The sequence below is a fragment of the Apium graveolens genome, chromosome 3 (genome assembly GCF_009905375.1).
Source record: "Apium graveolens cultivar Ventura chromosome 3, ASM990537v1, whole genome shotgun sequence".
NCBI classification, from domain to species: domain Eukaryota; kingdom Viridiplantae; phylum Streptophyta; class Magnoliopsida; order Apiales; family Apiaceae; genus Apium; species Apium graveolens.
In genome coordinates, this window is record NC_133649.1 from 85,932,441 (window position 1) to 85,944,856 (window position 12,416).

The following is a 12,416-nucleotide window of genomic DNA, read 5'->3' on the forward strand; positions in this document are numbered from 1 at the left end:
GGGACATACAAGGTCAAGAGTGTTCAAGGTAGAGGAACCTACAAATTGGAGACTATGGATGGTTTTGAAGTCCCGAGAACTTGGCATGCGCAAAACCTGAAGGTTTACTATGTGTGAAGCAATTGAATATGATTCTCACTTGTCAAGGTGACATGTAGGTTGAAAAGCACCTTGAAGCTTTGCTTGCTTAGGATTTACATGTTTTAGCTTTATTTTGAGGTTTATTAAGACTTGTATAAGGGATGAATCACAATAATTTGTGAAGTTCGGAAAGTTTTCGAAATATATTTGAATCTCTATGGCAAGGCAAGTAAACTAAATGCATAAAATGCAAGCATAAAATCAGATAAATAGAAATGGATCAAATAAATATTACAAAAGTTTGATAAATAAAGTCTCAAAAATAAGATAAAGTAAATAAGCCACACAGGGCTGGAAAAGCTCTAAGGTGCTGAGGTGCCCTCGACATCCATATCGTTATCCCCTCCGCTCTCACTAGAAGTCTTTGTCGTCTCAGAGGAGGAGGAAGAGCTGACATCCTCAGCAGGCCTGGAAGATGACTCAGGAGGAGGAAGAAGCGGGTCCTGAGGGATGCGATCCGAGACAACTACTCGGGTACGAAACCTCTGCAACAAAGCCTCGTCATCAGGGCAGACATAGTTCGCCGGGTTAATATCAGGACAAGCCTCGTTCACGGTCCCAAGGGTCATGTCCCAACCAGTCCTGAAAAACCCAGGAAAGACCGAGTCAACCCTTACCCTCATGGACTGGATAAACTCCTTCGAGTCTAGATAGTTATCAATCGCCTTATCTTTCTCGGCCCGAAGCACCACCAGCTCGGTGTTAGACTCTCCGAGCTCTTCCTCCTTACGCTTGAACTTCTTCTCTAGAGCAGCATACTTCTTCTGCTGCCTCATGAGGGCATTGTCTGCTTTGTCAGAAGCCCTCTTCCATGATTCGGCTTACCTCACAGCGCCTTGAAAATAGGCGTTAGACTGAAATGAAACAATAAACAAAGGTGTAAGGCAAGTGAATGCTACAAGTAAGAAAGATAAATTCCAAGAAATAATCATACCGAGGCTAAGGACTGAGCTCCCATGAGCTTAATCCTCTCCAAGTCAGGAGTAGCCACCACATCCATGAAATCTTTGGGAGTAACGCCGTGGTAAGACCAATCTCAGGCGTGCTTCGTGGATCCAACCACGGTATCCCCTCAGCGGAATCCCCATAGAGGCTGAAAAGCACCCGTAGCAGCAGGGACATGGGTAAGCAGTAGTGATAGGGGCATTGTGGCCCTCGGCTACCTCAGCTGAAGCCTCCCCCATGGGCTCCTTATGTTTTCTTAAGAAGATAGGCTCCGTGGCCTTTCCTCGAGTGTCCAGGCCTGCAAGACGAGCCTTCTTCATTCTAGCAGTTTCCTCAACGAGGGGCACGTTATCCTCGTTGATCTCCTTGGCAGCTGCAAGACAAGATAAAAAACAAAATAAGTGGTGTCAATAATGCATGAAATGAAATAAAATTGAGAAGGGAAGAAAAATACCCTATTGAGAAACAGAGGATAGCCCCACATGGATGAGGAAAAACTCCTCTAAGAGAGTCCAGCTGGTAGTAGTACCGTCATCCCGAGTAAGTTCATTATAAATGATAGTTTCCTCGGGGTTAAGTGAATGGATTTGAGGCTACCATCACTAACCTTCCCGAAGGAAAGTCTGAAGAGTGTGCCCCAGTCGCCATTCTCCCAATTTAACCCAACAAAACTATTCCTCCAATTTTGGTTATTATCAGGGAATGGAGGCACTGTTAAAGATATGCTTACACTTGGGCCTTTGTTTGATATAGACCCAACCACAATTACCAGAAGTACTGTTGTAACATTGAAATACTTTCCTAAAGACAGCTACGGATAGGGGAAAACCTTCCCTAAGGTAGCAAACCATAAAACATAAAATGTTCCTCCAAGTGTTTGGAGGAAGCTGACATAGGTTGATTTGTAAATCAGCTAGAAGATGAGGAATGAAGGGATGAAAAGGGAACCTAAGCCCAGCATTGAGGGCATCTGTATAAATAAAAAGAGTGTCGGGTTTCCAGTGGCAAGTACGGTCACCACCAGAAACTGGAACTAATCTAAGAGGAGGAAGAACGTTATAACGTGCATTTAACTTATCATAATCTATGTTGTGCCAAGTATTACAATGATTAAAAGAATCAAGATGTGCAGTTGAGGGATATTCATCCCCCCTAGTATTAATCATATCGATCAGAGACATGTAAGAAGAGTGGATTTCGATATCCTTACCTCATTTTGAAGCCAAGGCGATCTTGGCCGCTCTCTTGGAATTCTTATCAGCCATTGATGAAGCTTGAAAGGACCTGGAAACCTTGGAAGGAAGGGAGGCTGGAAAACTAAGGAAGAAGGGTGTAGAGAATTGGGATGATAGAAGAGATTGATGAATGAAATGAAGAAGTATGAAATCATACCCCCCACACCTCACTCTTATATAGCCCTTGGTAGGGCAAATTGGGCCTCAAAAAAGCCCATTTGGGCCCAAAAATGGAAGAATCTGGAATGTTCCAGAACATTTTGGAAATTTTTTTAGAAAATTATGGCAAAACCTGGAATAGTCTAGAAATTCCACAATATTCTGGAAGTCGGGCTTAAGGATTAAGGCCCAGTCCATGTTTAAATGGGCCTAAGATATTAAAACCTTAAAAAAAAAAGAGCCCATGATAGAAAATATAATGGCCCAGGTAAATGAAGCCTAGAAAAGGCCCAGCTATCCAAGAGAAGGCCCAGTCCAGAAAAGGCCCAGTAAAGGAATCCAGGCCCAAATCAGGAGCCCAAAGGAATCCAGGCCCAAATGAGGAGCCCAAAGGAATCCAACCCAAATTTAGGGCCCAAATCAAATATATGGAGTTACAAAAAAATATACTCCAAATTCTTGACCCAATTCGATCAGGGTTCATATCATATTCCTAATCGAATGAGCTGAGGTCAAAATCCTGTCGATTAGGGTTGAATAAAAGGCTTAATTCGACCAGAATTAAGACCCATTCGACCGAGAACTGTAAAGAAATCCTGATCGAAATTCGTGAGGTCGAAATTGCTTTGATCAGGGCTTAAAAGGATGGCTAATTCGGTCAAGGCAAGAAATTCTGACCCAAAATCCTGACCGAAAATTTCCTGCTCAACAATAAAATAAAATAAAATAAATATATGAAAATCCTGGCCGAAATTCGACCAGGATTCCTGCTCGAAAGTGCCCTCCTCGAAATGCTGTCGACCAAGGCACAATGAAGGATAATTCGACCAGGATCCTGGTCGAAATATGTATAAAAAAAAGGGAGAAAAAAAAGAAAAAATATTTTCTGAGAAAAGAATTTTATATTCTGAATCATTCCAGAAAATTAAGGAAATTCCTTAAAATATTTTCTGAAAATATTAATATTTTTCAGAAAATTAGGAATAAATCTAGGAAATTAAGGAAAAATCCCAGAATAAAGGGAAAAATTCCTGGAAATTAAGAAAAAATCCCAGAATAAAGGGAAAAATTCCTGGAAATTAAGGAAAAATCCCAGAATTAAGGGGAAAATTCCTGGAAATTAAAGAGAATCCCAGAATTAAGGAAAAATCCAAGAATTAAGGGAAAAAAACCTGAAAATTAAGGGAAAAATTCCTGGAAATTAAGATAATTCCTAAATAAAAGGGATGAAAGTAAATTGTTGTAAATGTGTAGGTCGCTCCACACTTTACACATAAACGATACCCTGTAAGGGAATGAATGAACTTAACTTCTGCAAAACCTAGTCACTGTTTCCCAAAAGTTGGGGGGCAAATGATAGAGAATAAATAAATCCTGATTACGTAGTTAATGTTGTATTAATTACACATGATTTGGGCTACAGGGCCCAATAAGAAGATATATGATATTCAGACCAAAAATGTTAACACATTGATCAGGCCCGATGGACCAGATCAGGCCTGATGGAACAAAGAAGTCCCAAAACCCTGAATATTAATTATTTTCGTAATTAATTAATATGGGAAAAATCAGCTATTAAGAAAAGTCCCAATAAGGACATAAATCCTTGTAGATTGGCCTCCAAGGAACCTCATGGGATAAAGAATCAGCTTTCTACAAAGTCCATTCTAATTCTGAGACTTGCCCACCAAGTCTCCTAACCCAAGTCCAACTCTAGGACTCCCAACACCTATATAAGGGGTCTCACCCCATAAATCAGAACTACGTTTTTGACTTGATCCTTTGCAATCAGTAAGGTACGTAGGCATCTTATTAAGGCAGATTGAGTCACAAAACACAAGAGCAGTCGAATCGAGCCTCGAAGCTCACGTTCCTTAGTAATAAATATAATAATTATATATCTTAGTTTTTAATCCATAACAGTATGATATCCTAGTATTGGTTATGCGTATTCATCTTATGAGCATCGCGAACTTATAAGATAGTGTGTTAATTCTTAATGAAGCGAAAGTGAATTTAAGGATTTGGAACTTGCCATGCTAGCATAGGTTCATGTATTTGTCATGCATCATTCGTAGGTAATTTTAACCATCTTACTTTCCCTATGTAATCAAGATAGATAACTTGTGCTTAAACCGTTATGTTTTCAAATTCTATAGATATATAAAGTCTCAATATAATTGGTGCCTATTCAGCTTCTATCTCTTCTGTGGATGTCTGGTAGAATGGTAGTCGTGCAACAAAAGTTGGCGTTTATCAGTTTTGTGTTATCTGATTAGTGTCATCACCATTGTATGCTAAGGTTAAGAACAATAAGGCTATTGAATGAAGTATTTAATGAAGTTAAAATCCCATGTTTGCCATATGTATTAATTCAGTCAATCTTATTCTCGTAGTTATAATTGTTAGTGTAATTCTTAGTTATAAACAATCTCAATTTGTTACCATCTTAGCATCGGATAATAACCATACATTGTTGCTTAGGTGCGTAAATTAAATAGTTAACCAATACAGTCTCTGTGGGAACGAACTAGAAAAGATTCTATACTACTTGTGAACTCGTATACTTGCGTGTATTATTAGCGTGAGTTTAGTGACTAACAAGTTTTTGGCGCCGCTGTCGGGGACTGCAGGTGTTAATTTATAGTTTATGTGCTTTCCATCAGTGGTCGTTAAAGTTCATTGACTCAGAAATTGTTACTTATTTGTTCCTTGTCTTATTCAGGTACTCTAATGAGGGTGTATGCATACGCGTTCGCGTACTCGTAAGAGAACACTGGATAAAGCCGAGGAAGAACTTGTGGTGATTCGTAGGAAAGTTTTTGAGGATAAAGAGAAGTTAGAGGAAGAAGAGAAAGTTGAAGAGCCAATTGTAGTAGCTATGGGTGATCAAGCAGAAAATCCGAAGGCTTTGATGGACTATTCTAAGCCTAAGATTAATGACATTCAGTCTAGCATCATCAGACCAGCCATCAGGGCTAACACTTTTGAGATCAAGTCAAGCACGATCCAGATGATACATAACTCAGTTCAGTTTGGGGGTTCTCCAACTGAAGATCCCAACATGCACATCAGGGATTTCATCGAGATCTGCGACACTTTCAAATTCAATGATGTGACTGAAGATGCTATCAAGCTACGTCTTTTCTCATTCTCTCTGAGGGACAAGGCTAAGTACTGGTTACACTCTCTACCAGCAGGGTCTATCACCACTTGGAAAGATCTTGCTCAAAAGTTTCTCACTAAATTCTTCCCCATGACGAAGACTGCTGCAATTAGGAATGTTCTTACCCAGTTTACGCAGCAAACTGGAGAATATCTGCGTGAGGCTTGGGATCGATATAAGGAGATGTTAAGGAAGTGCCCACACCATAGCATGCCTGATTGGATGATTATCAACTGTTTCTATAATGGATTGGTCCTACTTCTAGACCCATATTTGATGCAGAATCTTGAGGAGCCTTGTGGGCTAAAAGCTACGATAAAGCCTATGAACTTATTGAACTGATGGCTGCTAATGAGTACCAGAATCCTTCCCAGAGACTGACTCAGGGAAAAGTAGCAGGAATTCTGGAGTTGGACACAGCAACTGCTATCGCTGCTCAACTTAAGGCTTTGACGATAAATGTGGACACCTTGGTGAATTATGGAGTAAAACAAATCGCTAGTATCTGTGAGCTTTATGCTGGTGCCCATGAGACTGATCAATGTGCAATTTATAGTGAATCAGCTCAGTTCATGAGCAACTTCCAGCGATCGCACAACCTGTGCCAGCCACCTATCATACTAATAACCAAAATCATCCTAATTTCAGCTAGAGCAACGCTCAGAATGCGGTTCAACAGCCTTTTCAGCAGTATCCAGCTAAATAGTATAACCCCCCTGGTTTTCAACAACCGCAGTATGCACCGAGACAGCAACTCCAGCTACAACAAGCTAATGAAAAATCTGAATTAGAGGAGTTGAAGCTTATGTGCAAGAGTCAAGCTATTTCTATCAAGACCTTGGAAAATCAAATTGGGCAAATTGCCAATGCCTTGCTTAATTGTCAACCTGATACATTGCCTAGTGATACTGAAGTTCCAGGAAAGAGGGAAGCCAAGGAGCAGGTAAAGGCAATCACTTTGAGGTCTGGGAAGGTTGCGAATCCCGAAAAAACTCAAGAGTTAACTGAAGAAGCTGGGGCTGAGAAAGAAGCGAAGCAGCAAGATGAAGAAGTGGAAGCAAGGAAGACTACTGTTGAGCACACTCTGCCTGAGGGTAATATAGAGGAGAAATAGATCTATCCTCCACCGCCTTTTCCTAAGCAGCTGCAGAAGAAAATGCTGGACAAGCAATATGAGAAGTTTCTGGAGGTGTTTAAGAAACTTCATATCAACATACCTTTCGCCGAGGCTCTCGAGCAGATGCCTAGTTATGCAAGGTTTATGAAAGGTATTCTCTCTCGGAAGGTGAAGCTAGATGAATTAGAGACTGTCACTCTCACGGAGGAATGCAGTGCTGTGCTGCAGCAGAAGTTACCTCCAAAGCTTAAAGATCCAGGGAGCTTCACTATTCCATGTACTATTGGAAAAGTGTCTTTTGATTGATGCTTATGTGACTTGGGAGCTAGCATCAATCTGATGCCCTTGTCAATCTTCAAGCAGTTGGACTTACCTGATCCCAAACCAACTTATATGACCTTGCAGTTGGCCGACCGTTATATTACATATCCGTGAGGTATTGTGGAGAATGTCTTGGTCAAGGTTGATAAACTCATCTTTTCTGCTGATTTTTTAATTCTTGATTTCGAGGAGGATAAGAAGATTCCCATAATCTTGGGAAGACCTTTCTTGGCCATTGGCCGGACCTTGATAGATGTGCAGAAGGGTGAGCTTACAATGCGAGTGCTGGATCATGATGTGACTTTTAATGTGTTCAATGCTATGAAATTTCCTACTGATAATGAGGAGTGCTTAAAAGTGGAGTTGGTCGATTCGGTGGTCACATCAGAACTTGATCAATTGATAAGGTCTGATGCCTTGGAAAAAGCCTTATTGGGGAATTCAGATAGTGAAGATGACGAAGGTGAAGAGCAATTGCAGTATTTATATGCTTCTCCCTGGAAGAGGAAGATTGATATGCCTTTTGAATCTCTTGGACTGGAGGAATTAAACAAAGCTTCTAAACACCTCAAGCCTTCTATTGAGAAAGCTCCCACTCTTGAGCTTAAGCCTTTACCTGAGCATTTGAGGTATGCGTTTTTAGGTGATGCATCTACTCTGCCTGTTATTATTGCATCTGACCTTTCAGGTAGTGATTGATAGGGATAAATAAATTATGATTGTATAATTAAATACTGCATTAATTGTACAAGCTGTGGGCTGCTAGGCCCAATAAAAAGATATATGATACTCAGACCAGAAAGGTTAAGCCTGATGGACCAGATTAGGCCTGATGGAATAAAAAAGGCCCAAAAGCCCTAATTATTAATTAATTTCGTAATTAATTAATAAGGGAAAAATCAGCTATTGAGAAGAGTCCCGATAAGGATATAAATCCTTATAGATTAGCCTCAAGGGGACCTAAAAGGATAAGGAATCAGCTTCCTACTTCCTAGGACTCCTAAGTCTATCCTAATTCAGAGGCTTGTCCACCAAGTCTCCTATACCAAGTCCAATTCAAGGACTCCCACATCTATATAAGGGGCCTCACCCCACAAATCAGAACTACGTTTTTTGGCTTGATTCTCTAATTCACAGAGATACTGTAGGCATCTCGTAAAGGCAGAATTAAGCTACGATACACGAGAGCAGCCATTAAAGGCCTTGAGCTCCCGAATCTTAGTAATAAATACAGCAAATAATAACCTTAGTTTTTTATCTATAACATTTGGCGCCGTCTGTGGGAAGCACAACAACAACCATGGCGAGAACACGGAGAACAATTGGAGCTCTAGAGGAAGGAACACCATCAGAGACAACTTAGGTGATTTCATCAACCGTGGAGGTTCCTCCCCATTCAACTTATGCATCTACTCAGGAGGAAGCCCAGACAGGGGCAACTCAACCCCAGCTACAAGGGACAACTCCCCCGGTTCAAGGTACGAATCCTCAAGTTCAACAAATACATATACCTGTGAATTCTCGACCCGTCGGGTATGAATATTCAACTATTGTTACTACTAACCCCCCTTATGGGATGCCCCTTCACCCTGAGGTTGGAGGAAGCGGATATGCTGGGTGAAGCGAAGCACGAGGGCGGTCGCCCCCCTATATACGAGGTTTGGGTCCTATCCCTGAGGATCGGGAATTTTCTGGTCCATACACTGAGAGAGACTCCGAATCTTCGGATGATGAAGTGGCCCCGATAAGGAGGCATCCTGGAAAAGAGCCAATGGCCGATGGAAAGCAATGCCCCCAGAGCACCCCAGGGGCGAATCCCCAAGAAGTGCAGGAAAGGATCAGGGCTCATGAGGCTGAAATCCAAAGGCTGAGACGTGATTTGGAGGCTCACCAGGCCACCAGACCCCAGATACTTCCTAGGGGGAGAAATCCTCCTCCTGTCATAGACCTGGATGGTCCGATAAGAAGAAGGGCTGCTGTCCCAAGAACTGATCCAAGCAATCTCCTTCCCCTTGGAGATCCTGATGATCCAACTCCACCTTTCACAGAAGAAATAATGAATGCCCATATTTCAAGAAAATTCAATATGCCCACTATCAAAGCCTATGATGGCACTGGGTGACCCCGCTAATCATGTTAGGACATTCTCTAATGCACTGCTGCTGCAACCCGTGAATGATGCTATAAAGTGTCGGGCCTTCCCTCAAACCCTGTCGGGTATGGCTCAAAGATGGTACAGTCGCTTGCCCCCAAACTCTATCGGATCATTCAGAGAATTAAGTCAGGCTTTTATTAAGCAATTCATCAGTGGAAGAGTCCATGAGAAAAGTTCAGCATCTCTTATGAGTCTTTTGCAGGGAGCTAAAGAATCCTTGAGGGATTACCTGAATCGTTTTACAAAGGAGGCTTTAAAAGTCCCAGACCTTGATGATAAGGTAGCCATGATAGCACTGCAACAAGGAACTAGGGATGAGTTTTTCAAGATGTCCTTGGCCAAACGTCCCCCTGAAAACATGTTGCAACTCCAAGAGAGGGCAGGGAAGTATATCAAGGTTGAAGAAAGCATGAGGAAGACCGTAGTAAGTAATGAGCCCACTGGAGGCAAGAAATGAAAAACTGATTTAGAGTATATCGCTAAGGACAAATGTCCTAGAACCGAACAAAACCCTGATTCAACCCCCAAGAAGGGAGGACCTGGGCAAAAGTTCACTGAATACGCTAAGCTGAGTGCTCCTAGAAGTCAGATTTTGATGGAGATTGAGAAAGATAGAGATATTCGCTGGCCTACGCCCTTGAAGGCTGATCCCGCCAAGCTAGATAAGAGCAAGTATTGCAGGTTTCACAAGGATGTTGGCCATGACACCGATGAGTGTAGGCAATTGAAAGATGAAATTGAGTTTTTGATTCGAAAAGGAAGGTTGAACAAGTATACTGGAGATGGAGGGGACAGAAACAATAATGGAAGGAAGAACTTTGAAGATCGTATGAGGGACCAAGACGATCAGGGGCGGAATCCCCAACCTAGAGGGCCGGTTATAATGCTATCATAGGGAGAATAGGGATACATGCCTTCAAGGCAGTCCCCTCTTCCTACCATTCAGTCATGAAGTTTCCCACCCGAAACGGGATTGGAGAAGAGAGAGGAGATCAAAAAATGGCTAGAAGCTGTTATGTGGCCTCTTTGAGGGCAGATGGAGTCGGGGGGCAGGTTCTTCCTATTGAAGATATGGATGTTCGAGAAAATGATGAGAATAGAGGAAGGCCAGCAGAAGAATTGGTTTCGGTTCCTTTAGACCCCAAGAATCCTGAGAGGATGACTTTCATTGGAGCCACATTAGAGGAGCCCCTTAGAGGGAAGTTAGTGAAATTTTTGCAAGAAAATAGTGATGTGTTTGCATGGTCAGCAGCTGATATGCCAGGCATAGACCCGGAGTTAATTACTCACAAGCTAAATGTGGATCCGAGCCGGAAGACAGCGAAACAAAAGAAAAGAATTTTTGCCCCGGAAAGACAAGAGGCTATAAAACAGGAAGTAGAAAAGCTCTTAGAGGCTGGTTTCATTGAGGAGATTCAATTTCCAGAGTGGTTAGCAAACCCTGTAATGGTGAAGAAGGCTAATGGAAAGTGGAGGATGTGTATAGACTTCACTGATCTGAATGATGCATGCCCCAAAGACTGTTTTCCGCTGCCTAGAATTGATACTTTGATTGATGCCACTGCTGGACATGAGATGCTGAGTTTCATGGATGGATTTAGCGGATACAACCAGATCAAAATGCATAAGGATGACATTCCAAAGGTATCATTTATCACTGACTTTGGTGTTTATTGTTATCTTGTTATGGTGTTTGGTCTCAAGAATGCAGGAGCCACCTATCAAAGGTTGGTGAATAGAATTTTTAAGGATCTTATTGGTAAGACTATGGAAGTTTATGTTGATGACATGTTAGTCAAGAGTCTAGTAAAGACTGATCATATAGCCCATTTAAGGGAAGCTTTTGAGGTCCTGAGGTACCACAAGATGATGTTAAATCCTACGAAGTGTGCTTTCGGAGTAGGATCTGGAAAATTCTTGGGATTAATGGTCTCAAAAAGAGGAATTGAGGCTAATCCCGATAAAATAAAGGCGATCCTGGACATGGAACCACCAAAAACTATCAAGGATGTTCAGAAGCTCACAGGAAGGGTTGCTGCGCTAGGACGTTTCATCTCCAAGTCAGGAGACAAGTGCTTGTCATTCTTCAAGTCACTAAAGAACATTAAAGACTTTGTATGGAGTGAGGAAAATCAGAAGGCATTTGAAGAATTAAAGAAATATATGGGCCAGGCCCCGTTGTTGGCCAAGCCAGTTTTGAGTGAAGTTTTATTCTTGTACTTGGCTGTTTCAGAGGGCGCCTTGAGCGCGGTGTTGGTTAAAGAGGAACTGAAAGTCCAGAAACCCGTATACTATGTCAGCAAAATCTTGCATGGTGCTGAGTTGAATTATTCAACTATTGAAAAATTCGCTTTAGCCTTGGTAATGGCTTCAAGAAAGCTGCGTCCTTATTTTCAAGCTCACCAGATTGAAGTGCTAACAAATCAGCCACTGAGAAACATCATTCACAGTCCCAAGGTAAGTGGGAGACTGATTAAATGGGCAATAGAGTTGGGAGAGTTCGATCTCAAGTATAAGCCGCGCACGGCTATAAAAGCCCAGGCACTAGCTGACTTCGTGGTGGAATGTACCATACCTAACCAAGAAGTCGGGGGGCAGGAAGATACCATACCTCAAGACAAGGGAGTCGACAATGGGGACAAAGAGAAGGATGATAAAGAATATTGGGTTCTCTATTTTGATGGGGCATCAAAAATAAACTCCAGTGGAGCAGGATTGGTTTTGCAAAGCCCTGATGGATTCTTAATTGAGTATGCTATGAAGCTAGACTTCCCAACCACAAACAATGAGGCAGAGTATGAAGCCCTGATTGCTGGCCTTGGTCTAGCTGGGACACTTAGAGTAAAAAACTTAAAGGTCCGTGGAGACTCGAAGCTGATCATATCCCAGGTAAAGGGAGAATTTGAGGCAAGGGATGATACGATGGCTAAGTATGTACGCCTAGTAAGGGCTGTGATGACTCAATTTAATGAATGCCATGTTGAACACATTCCAAGGGAAGAAAATGCTAAGGCAGATGCGCTATCAAAGTTTGCTTCATCTGAGATAGAAGAAAGTTCAGGAAGTGTATACTTCCGTGTATTGAAGACACGAAGCATAGATGTTAAGCTTGTGGCTCCTATAGGCCTGGGGACATCATGGATTGATCCCATCAAGGCTCACATTCAGACCGGTTGG

General features: G+C 42.0%; 1 non-coding gene and 1 pseudogene across 1 annotated transcript; one reads left to right on the forward strand and one right to left on the reverse strand.

Annotated features, from left to right (window-relative positions):
• The window catches only part of LOC141714412 (uncharacterized), a 153,531-nt pseudogene that overhangs the window by 21,457 nt on the left and 119,658 nt on the right, over positions 1 to 12,416 (forward strand).
• On the reverse strand, positions 5,752 to 5,858 carry LOC141716394 (small nucleolar RNA R71). The gene has a single exon (XR_012573106.1). It is a non-coding gene; the product is annotated as a small nucleolar RNA R71 (small nucleolar RNA).